The sequence below is a fragment of the Pteropus alecto genome, unplaced genomic scaffold (genome assembly GCF_000325575.1).
Source record: "Pteropus alecto unplaced genomic scaffold, ASM32557v1 scaffold146, whole genome shotgun sequence".
Taxonomy (NCBI): Eukaryota; Metazoa; Chordata; class Mammalia; order Chiroptera; family Pteropodidae; genus Pteropus; species Pteropus alecto.
Window position 1 is genome coordinate 981,709 of NW_006442107.1, and position 11,909 is coordinate 993,617.

General features: G+C 33.9%; 1 protein-coding gene across 1 annotated transcript in view; it reads right to left on the bottom strand.

Annotated features, from left to right (window-relative positions):
- DCC (DCC netrin 1 receptor) overlaps positions 1–11,909 on the bottom strand; it is a 1,008,917-nt gene that overhangs the window by 36,116 nt on the left and 960,892 nt on the right. The gene's annotated exons all lie outside the window — the stretch shown is intronic.

The window sequence follows — 11,909 nt, forward strand, 5'->3', positions numbered from 1 at the left end:
CCACAAAATCTTCATTTTAGAAAGGACAGTTGGCTCCTTCAGCATCTAACTCAGGAGTATTAACCTGAGGTGTAAAACTTTACATGGTTTCAAACAAAGAAATGCTTAATCGAGCCACCATAAAGCCACTTTAAGGCTCCCAAGGTTTTGTTTTGTTTTCTTTTTTTCTTATTCTTTCTCTTAAGCAAGAACAATGGCACCAAAAATGTTGAGTTGTTCAGAAATTGACTATATTGCGTAGAGTGGGTTAAAGAAATGGGAATTTTCTGTTAATTCTGTGAAAGAAAGTAATGCTTTTGAGAGAGAGTCTGGAGAGAAAAAATGAAGGTATAGTCTCAATAATTATATTTAGGATTTATATTTAAGTAGAAAGAAAATGCCTTGAAAAAGCCAAAACAGTGCAATTTACTATCACAATAATTTAGATCTAACTGAATGTTTTCTGGAAATACCAAACAATTTTTAGTTATATTGGCTTAAATCCACAAATAAATATCATGCAATATTTTCTAGGTTTAGTTAGCGTTGTTCAATTCCATTATTCAATACTTATTCAATTATATAATAGCATGAAACATTTACTATAATTGTAGCCAACCTTCACCTTATACCATCTTATAAAATGTTCCCCACGTCTTATTATCAAAAAATAAAATTTAAGGTAGGTAGTGGAATAATCAATTGCAGCAGTATACTTCTGTCTATGAAACTAATTTCTATTATGTACATAATTTTTATTTAATTACACACAAATGCCAATTATTGGAGTTTTTAACATGCACAGATATACATTTATCAAAGAAAAATCTTTATCACATTGCCCTTACATAAATAACTTCATAACCATACAAGTTATATTATTGCATTACTATAAATAAGTTAGACATATGTCAATTTAAAAAATATTTCATAATTAAAATGCATATTAATTATTTTAAACATTTAACATTTTAAATCTAAAGGACTGCTTCTAGTAAATTAGCTTTTAGAACTGCATTCTAGAATTTATTTTTCAGTATATTTATAATATACCTTGAAATGTATATTAATGTTTCTTTGAATTGAAAAATGAGGTAAGGCCTTTTCAGACATGTTTTGATTGATTAGTTTGACATCGAAGACTAATCCTTCTAGCTAGCTTAAAAAATGGTTGTCTTCCAAGAATTGAATAAAAAATACATAAATTTTAATAGAATAAAATATTTTTTAAAAATTATATTACTAAAGGTATATTATCAGTGATATTTCAATGTTTCCAATTCTATCTTAATATGCTATATTATACAAAGTAACTTAAAAAAGTGCTTTATAGATATACCTCCTAGAAAATAAGACAGTAAATGACTTGAATGAGTAATAAATACCTTTGAAAGTCAGGTGGTTTCTAAAACTTTTACTTTCAACATAATTGAAGAAGAATATTACCTAGTTGTTAGCTGAAAAATTATCAAAAGTAACTTTAGATGAGAGTTCATGGTATAATTTTGGCAGGTAATTTGAATCATTGAGTGATTGCTATAAAAATCTCATTGTTATAACTTTCACCTACACATAAATGCAAATAAAGTTTCTCAGTAAAACACTGGAATAGAATTTACGCAATAAGTAGCACTCATCCATGGATATATGAAATCATTGTATTTAAAAAGCCTCATTTATTAAGTGATAATTCCAATGAAATCTTGCTTTATATACAATTGTGTAGAAATAATAATTGTTAACTCAACCCAGAAGAAAAAAATAGCAGTAAAAATATAAACGTACAATTTCAGTTTATAAAAATATTACGTTGCAAACAAGATAAATGATGAATAAAAGATATTCAATCATAAAACAGATGACATGTGTATATTATTCTGTGGCAAAAGTGAATTGTAGGTACTAGTCTAAAGAGAAAATTGAGTGATATAAATTCTTCTCTGTAACATTGGAGCCTCACATATTTTTAAAATAGATGATGGTGGATATCAAAATGTAATGGTATTTTTATGCTTTCAGATTTATTTGAAAGAGTGAGAAATTACATCTTTCACAGATATTTTACCTTATAACAATATTTTAAATGTTAAATTAAAAATGAGTGTGATGATACCAGGTTCCTCTAAATTATTTTTAGAAAGACTAGTGAAAATTTGAGATAAATGGTATACAGAACAATACTTTAATAAAGATATTTTATGAAGAGTAAATTGTGGATATATGAATACATGAACAGACTCCAGAAAAAGGAAAAGAAAAAAATGACAAGGAAATTTTGAAAAAGAATGAGAGATTCAAGCCAGATACCACCCAAAATGATTATAAATTCCTTAAAGAGATTTTAATTTTGCAGTCTTTGTGTCTCTCATAGTGTAGTGCTAGAGATACTTCATATTTTTCAAGTAAATTAATAAGAAGGATTTTCTAGAAGTAATATTTATAAATTTGTCATTTTAACTCACTGGAAACTTTTTAAAATGGATTTAATATATTATTTACTCTCCTGGGGTATATAGCTACTATACTAATGATGACAATAATAACAATAATAATAATAATGAATACATCTATAAATAAGAGCTAAACAATTACATAAAGTAAGAATATATACAACTCAAAAATCTAGTCTTTGAGGCAGTCAATTTAATTTCACCCATCTTACTGATCAAAAAGGATCATTGCCTAGTCATTAAGGTTGATTGGCAGATTGCAAAGCCTTCCCTGTGTTGACAGTTTATAGTCATAAATGAATGTGATAATGAGTCTCCTTGATATATAGAAGGCACTCACTCTACAAATTGTACATGTTTCCTTATCAATATTATTTAAACTTAACCAACATTTTATAATACATTTATAAAAAGAATTTAATAAATATGTCCTGGTTGGTGCTGAGTAAATTTGAATGGAGAAATGTAGAGTAATTTGGCAAGCCACAGAATCCATGAATTAGAGAATTGAGAGAACCACGAGACTAAATTTATATTCCAGTTCCATGTCCTTCATTACCGAAGAAAGAAGTTTTACTTCCTAAGTGTTTTGCATTTTGGCTACAGACCTGGCTACAAAAGGTTTGCAAATAATAATGTCCTCTTAAAAATAATACATCCATTGTATGTTTCTGCAACTCAAAAATTCTCATAGTTTTATTTCCTGACATGACATAGTATTCTAAATCTTTGGTTTTGAGGTATTTTTGACCCAGGATTCATTTCTGAAAGGGCACAGAAGTCTATATTTATAAGATAGTTGTTGCAAAAAATGCCATTCTAAAGTTGGATATAACATTATGTGGATGTGTCTTTTGATATTTTCCCCGAGATGTCAGTTTTGAGAGTGAGAAGCACACACACACTCACACTACAATTCAAAGCATTCACTGCATTGCTATGTTTATGTAAAACAGCTCAGAGCGATATCATCAACCACTTTCAATAAATCTCTGCTCTGTGGCCAAATATGACAAAAAAAATCTGTTCTGACACAGTTTGCTGACAATTGAATTTATCTCTCACACTGATGCACAAAGATTTTTCTAGTAGAAATTCTCTTGCTGAATTACTTAGCTCCCTGAACAGGGCATGTTGTTATTCAAAAACTTTTACAACATTCTTTAAAATGTTAGCACTGAATGTGACCTATATGAAATCTAAAGTGGAGATTTCTTTTAAAGTTACAACTCTAAGAAATTGGGTTCTCTGTAGATATCTCTCAACATGCTACTTGACAGAACTGAGAAAGTGTTGAGGAGAGGTGGACTAATATAATAGGAAAGATAATATTTCAAAGTGAAAAGATTTAAATGAAATGATTTCTCATTCTGCTTCTCACCTCTTTTCTGCAATGACCTGTATACAATATGGACTATTTGGAAGTTAAGTGGCTATTGCCTTTGATAAGTAGTCTCCTTCACATTTTCAGGAATCCTTTGACGAGCAATTGTCACTGAATGGCATTCACAAGTATCTAAGATGCCACCAAAGGCCCCTTTAGGAAAAGTAGGAACATTCACAAATATGTATTCTGTAATTATTCTTAACATAGTGGTAAAGACCAACCACTGAGGTCAGACTGCCTGGGTTCATTACCTAGTTGTGCCACTTGGTAGCAAATACGTGTCATACCCAGGATTTAGACGCCTCCCATTGATTCCCACCTCATAGTATTCACATTGTGTGAAGTTCCCTGCCACATTTCACCAGAGTTGACCTGATAAACAATAGAATGCAATAGAATGCAACAGAAATGATAGTAGGTCACTTCCAAAATTAGATTAGAAAGATTGCTCTCTCTCTCTCCCTCCCTCCTTTCCTCTCTCTCTCTCTCTTTCATTTAGGTAATTCGCTCTAGGAAAAGCCAGGAGTCATGTCCTAATGACATACAGAAGAACTGTGGAGAGGAGGGACTGGTGGTTGGGAACTGAGGCCCTCAGCCCAAGAGACTGAGCGACACCTCATGATCTACATTGAGACCCTGAGCTAAATGCTCCTGGATTCCTGACCCTCAGAAGCTGTTGAGAAAATAAATGATTCTTTTATGTTGCTATGTTTTGGGAGTAATTTGTTACGCAATAAAAGATAACCATGTATTGACTTGACGAATACCATTTAACAGTAGATGTTATTTAAAACACCCTTCTTATATGTCTGTTTCCTTGACTGTGGTGATAATTTTATATGTGCATGCATATGTCTAAACTTATCACATTGTATACATTAAATGTATGCAGTTTTCTATGTATCAATTATATCTCCATAAAGCTGTTAAAATAAATACAAATTAAAAATATGACCACTTAAAAAATAAGCCAAATTTCATGAAGATACTGAAAATCATTGTCATTAAAATATAACTAGTTTTATTAAAAAAAAAATCTTGTCTTACATTGAAAAAACGTGTGTGATATTTTAAGATGGAGACAGCTAAATGGCAATTTTTTAACTCAAATTTGAACCCGAGAAAATAATGACATTGTAAGATTTTTGAGATTATAAAGTTCTTTCCCTGATGGAGGAAAATAACTGCAGTTATGATTATAAAACAAATTCTAGGTTCAAAGTCTGGCTTTGTCATTTTTCATGTGGTTTAAGTACACTTTATAAGATGAGATATGATGTGAGGGGTCTGGACCAGTGCTTGTCACAGGGCAGCCATGAAAATGTACGAAGAGCAAATGGAGTGCATTGTGAACAGTGAACTTGAAGGTTCCTTCAGCATCCTATAGTATCCTACAGCCTTCACTTCCTTCTATCTGGCCCTTCTTAACTGAGATTTTCTCAAATGAGCTATGGCTATAAAGTCCAGAAATCCGAAAGAGTTGTAAACATCTGGGTGTACATTCTGACATCAACAGTATTAGATAGAAGATGAGGTCACAGGAAAGGGAGGCTCTGATCTGGGTCCAAAGACTTCTCTGAGATGAGCTTGAGACATCACACTGCTTCTGCCTTAACACATTTGCTTTAACCTTTTACAAGTTACCCCAAATTGATCGAAAGACTTGGACTCAGACGAGAATGGTCCTCAAACAAAAGACTGTGTATTTTTGTCACAGACATCTCTAAGATGGTAGCAATTAAGGAAGAATTATGTGACATAAATCTTAAAAAGGATCTTTATTTTTCATATTGTTCTAGAAAACCTTCCTAAAAGCTCTATGTATTCCTTTTGCACTGCATCATCCAAAACCCTTTGCTTTTATCAACTTTGTCAGATTCCCTCTTGATTATCCCCCTACCTCTGATAATCAAGCATTTTTTTTGCCTTATAAAAATCCTCATTAGAAACACAATTCTGTACCCCCATAGGCAACTTCTTTTGAACTTGAAAGACATATCTTAACCATGTCTGCACAATCTTACTAACCTGCTGACTTGAAAATCCAATAGAATTACTAATCAATTAATTTTATTTAAAAAGTCATTTGCTTATAGAACTACCAAGAAACAATCTCTGTGTTTTTAATCCTCATTCATTAACAACTGTTTTACGGAGTCGTTGACACAGCACTGTGGGAGCTATAGAGCTGCATGAAAAAAATACTACCTCCTGTAGAAATTCATAGTAAGAGAAGGAATAAAGTATGCCATTCAAGAGTCAAAGAACAAAAATTGATCTTAATATTGTCATCTAATTATTATTTGGAATCATATTTATGTAATGATATCATGTCTAATAAAAATGCAAATGAGCCTTGAATTTTCTGCTCCTTGCGACAGCTCCCACAGTTTTGAATAGTTGAAAATTGGTGTTTATGGTACGAGAACAGTTATTTGCACTCAATACTGCTAAGAAAGCACACTTGGTTAGATGTGGGCATCCACACGGGGTGCAAGGTGATGGAATGAATGCACAGTTCCAGAAGACTGTTGAGCTGGATAGTGGCTTCTCATATCATGTATGTAAGAGTCAAACACAAATTTGCCTTGGGATCAAATGTTTCAGAGGTTAAGATTATCCTCGCACAGGCCAGTCCCTCTCAATGGCCATCTGTGTACCAGAGGCCTTCTGGTAGTATAGCACCTAGAGTCAAGGTTTTAAAATCTGCTTTTCCTCAAGTAGCTTTATTTTACTTCTGAACAGTTTCTCCAACTCATTGTTTGATTTCTGCAGTCAAGTGACTAAAACAGATGGTGGGAATAGGGGAAAAAAGAGTTGGCTCTTGCAGTGAATATTCTAGAAAGCCCCAAACCAGTAACCATAAGCAGCCCCTAAGCTATCGCAAAAGCAAAACCATGTCTCTTCCTTTGCCTCTTCAGGCTATCTTTTTGAGATTTCTTTTTTCCTTTGAAGGCCGATTTTACATTATCTTTTTCCTATATAGGAAAAGAGAAAAAAAGAAAAAAAGTGAAATTCAAAGGGATTCTGCTCCCCAAACTCTCAAATGTTAAATTATTAGAATTTTTTGACTGATGTGATCTAACAGGTTATGTGCTTCAATCTATATCTTTTCTAGTTCAGATTCCCCATCTCTCCTCCAGCATTTTACAGAAGAAAGAATGGGTCGAAAACATTTTCCAAGGCCAAGAAGATAGTTATATTCCAACACGTAATGAAATACTGGAAATGCAAGTAAATCTGCATCTCTCCAAGAATTGCTCTCAGTTAAAGAAGTTGCTCACCCAGGTTACACCCCACTTCCTGGGGGCAGCCTACATCGAAGACTACTCAAGACAAGGTCCAGAAGCCCATCTCCCCTTGCCTCATTTGGGACAACTCTGAAGGACAGTCCCAGCACCACAGAAACCTATAGGGTAGCTAAGGCTGCTATTAAACTGCATCATGAGTTCAGTTTCTCCCTCCCCTGAGTTCTGTGTCCCTCGCGCTCTCAGGCGTCATTCCAGAAAGCACTTGCTAATAAATTGCCTCTATTTTACACTCTGTCTCAGAGTCTGATTCCGGGGAATTCCAGCACATGACCCTTATACGTTCTTTAAGATTCAGGAAAGTTATATGTGATGATTCTAATTTCTTATAATTGTATTTATAGGAAGAAAAAAAAATTTTAAATAATTCTTTGGCCATTGTAAAAAAACAGTTAGCCTCTGTCACCATTTTACAGCAAAGAGCTCTGATCTGGGGAATTAGATTGCCTGGTTCTCCTGCCTACGCTCCCAGCTCGTATGTTTCTTCTCGTATGCATCAGCTTGCTCAGCTGTGCAGTGCATTCTAGGGAAAGGCGTGCACAAGCCACATAATGTTTTCAACCAAGAAGTATTATCTTAGACAAATACACAGATATTTTTTTTTGTACTCCAGTATAATTAAATACATCTCCCTGTGGGTATTGAGAACCAAAAACAAATTTCAAATAGTCTGTATTTTATCTACTAATAACATTTTATAGAGCATGGTGAGAAATGTCAAAGAAGAGGGGAAAATAACCTTATAAAAATAATGATTCTTAAGTGGATCAGCAGATATTTTCATACATGTGACAAGAATTCTGCATAATGCTATGATTTGGTTCATACAAGACGCGATACAAGACTTCATACCCTAGTAAATCTAAATAATTACAAGTGGGGCCATCAGTAAATTTATCTACTATCATGAATGAAATCACAACCCTGCCAACATACAGATCCACAATTTTTTCAGTAGAGCTAAGCTAAAGCCTTGTCAATCACGTCAGTTGCAAAGATCCAATTTTATTTATCAGAAAGCTTCAGGACTTTAAAACCAACTCTGATTATATGTTGAAGTCATTTCCTTTTGTTAGAGTTCTACCAACACAGAGCTTGGGTAACAAAGAATGTAATGTGACAATGTTATTTTGAAAGGTATATATTCCATTGATTCTTCATTTCTTAGTGAAATTTTATTTAAGTATAATAGACATAGTGAAAACTGAAATATCTTAAGCAGTGCTCGGTGATTTTCCAAAGTGAAATGCCTCATAACCATCACCTGGGGCGCACAATAGAGACTACCTGAAGGCCCCATGGGTATTTCCAGTAACTAATCACCTTCCATCAAGAGTACCTGCCCTTTGAATTCTAACCTCATATATCACTTTGCCTGTCTTTGACCTTTACATAAATGGAATCCTGTAGATGTGTTAAGTTTCTGTTTTGCAACATTATATCTGTGAATTTCTCCACACTGTTTGTGCCATTTTAGTCTGTTCATTTTCATTGCTGCAAGGTATTCTATTATATTACTATAATGTAATGCAGATATGACATGAGGAGTAGTATTGCCACACATGTGCTTATATCTGTCTTTGGTGAGCATATCACGTATTTCTGCTGGTTATATATGTAAGAGTGGAATCTATTTAAGATTGCCGGGTCCATCGTGTATTCTTATAAATTCTGTAAAACTATTTGTTTAAAATCACATACACATACTATACAATACTTTTTAAAATAATAAAAAAATAAATTGCTAGTCATTTTAGGGCTGCCCTATGTATAGAGTAAGACATGGGGAATACGATATGTTTTGTTTAGTTGTTTTTTTTTTTTAATTTAGTCACAGAGCAATTCAGAGCTTGAGGTGACAACATGGGAGAGCAGAGTGCAGTGAACAGACTGAGTGCAGGTTTTGGGTTCTGAGAGTATGTTTAGGTTCTAGTTTCCATGTTTGTAAATTGGAGATGCTATTGTTTAAAACATCTTTTAAAAAGGATATAAACAAGGCATGCAAGGCATCTTTATCCTTGGAAAAGCAGTATACTATAGAGGTTCACAGGTTGCCCCGGTACATTTTGGAGTAAGTTTCTTAAGCTGTCTGAGTCTCTGTTTCCAAACATTTATAAAATCAGGATAATTGCCACACATGATATTATAAGAATTAAACAAAATAATAATCAGCAAGGTGTTCAGCACGTGAATAATATTCAGAAGTTCTCAGTACTTGTTAGATTTCATTCCTTTCTCTTTCTAAGCTCTTTGTTTCCTTTTCTGTTTAATAAAAACAATTTTAACTGCCCTTAATATATCAGAAAATTTTACTAGAAGATATTCCACCTATAATTGACTAAAAAAGAGCCCCCAGACACTGATGTGTTACAAACACAGGCAGTCTTATAATACATTTACTTCTTCACTCAGTAATGTGACAGATATTTAGCAAGCACTAATTCTTGCTACAAGGTGTGAATATGAAGATTAATCACATACATTCCCTCACTATCATATAATTCACAACTTGTTAGAGGAAGGAAGCTTTGGACTTGAATACCTAAGTATACTAGGCAATATTATGCATAATTAATGTCACAAAGTCGTATAAAGATATGCTATTCAAATAGGAGAAAGGAAGCCATCATTTCTGGTTGGAGTAATCAGAAATGAGAAAATTTATGAGAGCATTAGTATCTGCTCCGGTCTTTGAAAGATGCATAGAACTTTGTTAGGTAGAGGAAGCTTCTGAGTGATTCCAAAAGGAAAGAAATCTTCAGAAGGAAAAATAAACAAAGGCAATATATTAGTGGACTGGAAAATGTAGACTCAACTCTGATATACTGAGAAGTTTGTAGGTTTTTCTTGGTAGTCAATGGGGAACCACTGGGGAAACTTATGGAGTGGAATGCCATGTTTTAAGTTGTTTTAAGAAGAAATCTGACAAGTAGGATACAAAAGAGTCTGGAAGGCACTAGAGAGAGGAATGCTAATTATGAAGCTGTTTTTACAGTTCAGGTGTGAGATCCTAATGAATAGAATAAAAAATATGTCTCTTGGGAATGAGAAGGTCATCAGGAATTCAAAAGATATTGTGAAAGAAAAATCAATGGGATATGAGAACTTATTGAATGAGAAAGTTTCATATGGGATGAAAAGGCCCATATGATTCTGAAGCCCAACGATTTTTTCAGAAGAAAGCTAGAGAAGATTGGCACAGATAGAACTTAATTACAAGAGAAAAGGGGCTGAAGGAAAAAAAAATAGATACAGCAAAGTGTACAAAGTCTCTCTATGTAGTGAGTGAAAAAGGACAATAGTTTCACAAAATATTACAGCTGGGAGTATAATGATTAGAATACAGAACTCTGAAGCCAGACCTTCTGTGTTAAATTCCGGCTCTGCCACTTACTCACTGTGTGAATACAAGCTAGGTACCTAACTCTCCAAACCTCAGTACTTATCAGTAAAAACAATAATAATGGCATCTACCCAATGAGTTGAAAAGTTGGCATTCATCACTAATTCCATATAAGTTTTCATACGCATTATAGTAAAATTTAGAGATGTATTAGAGTATAAAGGAGATATGAGAGCGAGTAGACAGAAACAACCATTAATTCATTCATTTGACTAAATTGTGTAGGTTGTGTGTCTACTATGTGCCAGGCTCTATTCTGGGTATTGAGGATACAAAGTAATTAAAACAGGCAAAATCTCTGCCTTCATACAGATTACATTAAAATATGGGAAACAAATAATAAAGAAAAACAAAAATGCAAGCCAGACACAATAAAGAAAAATGAAGCAGAATAAAGAGGGCAGAGAGTGACCAAAGATGCTGTGTGATGGTCAGCGACGACTTGTTTGTGGTAGTGACAGTTTAACACAGACCTGAATGACAGAAGGGAAGAGCCATATAAATGTCTATGAAAAGAGATTCCAGGCAAGTGACACAAGTGAAACTGCAAGTCAAAGTCCTTGAGTTGGAATGTGCATTATTATCCAAAAAAGCAGACAGGAGGGTTATGTGGCTGAAATGGATTACAGAGAGGAGTAGCACAAGATACAGGGAGGAATAAGGCCAGAGGCTGAATCACATGGCACCCTGGAGGACACGGTAAAATCACTGGATTTTGTTCTACATGTAATGGAAAGTCAAGAGGAGTAACATGACCTAATTCATATAATGAAAGGTTGATGTGCAGACAACTTACTGTAGGGTCAGGAGCGAAAGAAAGAATAGTTACAGGCTTATAGCTATAGTCTATAATCTGTAAGAGATGGTTGTCGGTTGGATGTGGGCAGAGCAGTGAAGATGAGAAGGAGTGGTCAGATTTGGGACAGGTTTCAAAAGCAAAAACTATAGAATTTGGTGAAAGCTTGAATTTGGGGTGTAAGAAAATCAGAATAAAGTAGCAAGAAACTAAAGTTTTTAACAAGACTAAATCAATCAACATTGGTACCATGAGTTGAGTATGAAAAATTGTAGCAGGATCAAGTTTGGAGTTGGGCAGATGGAATCATGGAAGAGCCAGATTTCCATTTTGAACATAGCTGGCTTGCCTGTTAGCCATTTGGGGAAGTTGAGTCAGCATTTGATATTGAAGTTGATGTAAATACCGGGAAGAGATTAAGGTAGATTTAGAATTCATGAGCATTTAGGTGGCATTAAAGCCACTGATACCAGATGATCATTGAAGAAGCTAGTGTAGATAAAAGAGAGAAACTTGAAGACCAAGCCCTGGGATACTTCTTGACTCTTAGAAATTGGGAAGAAGAGCAGGAATAAGTAAAAAAAAA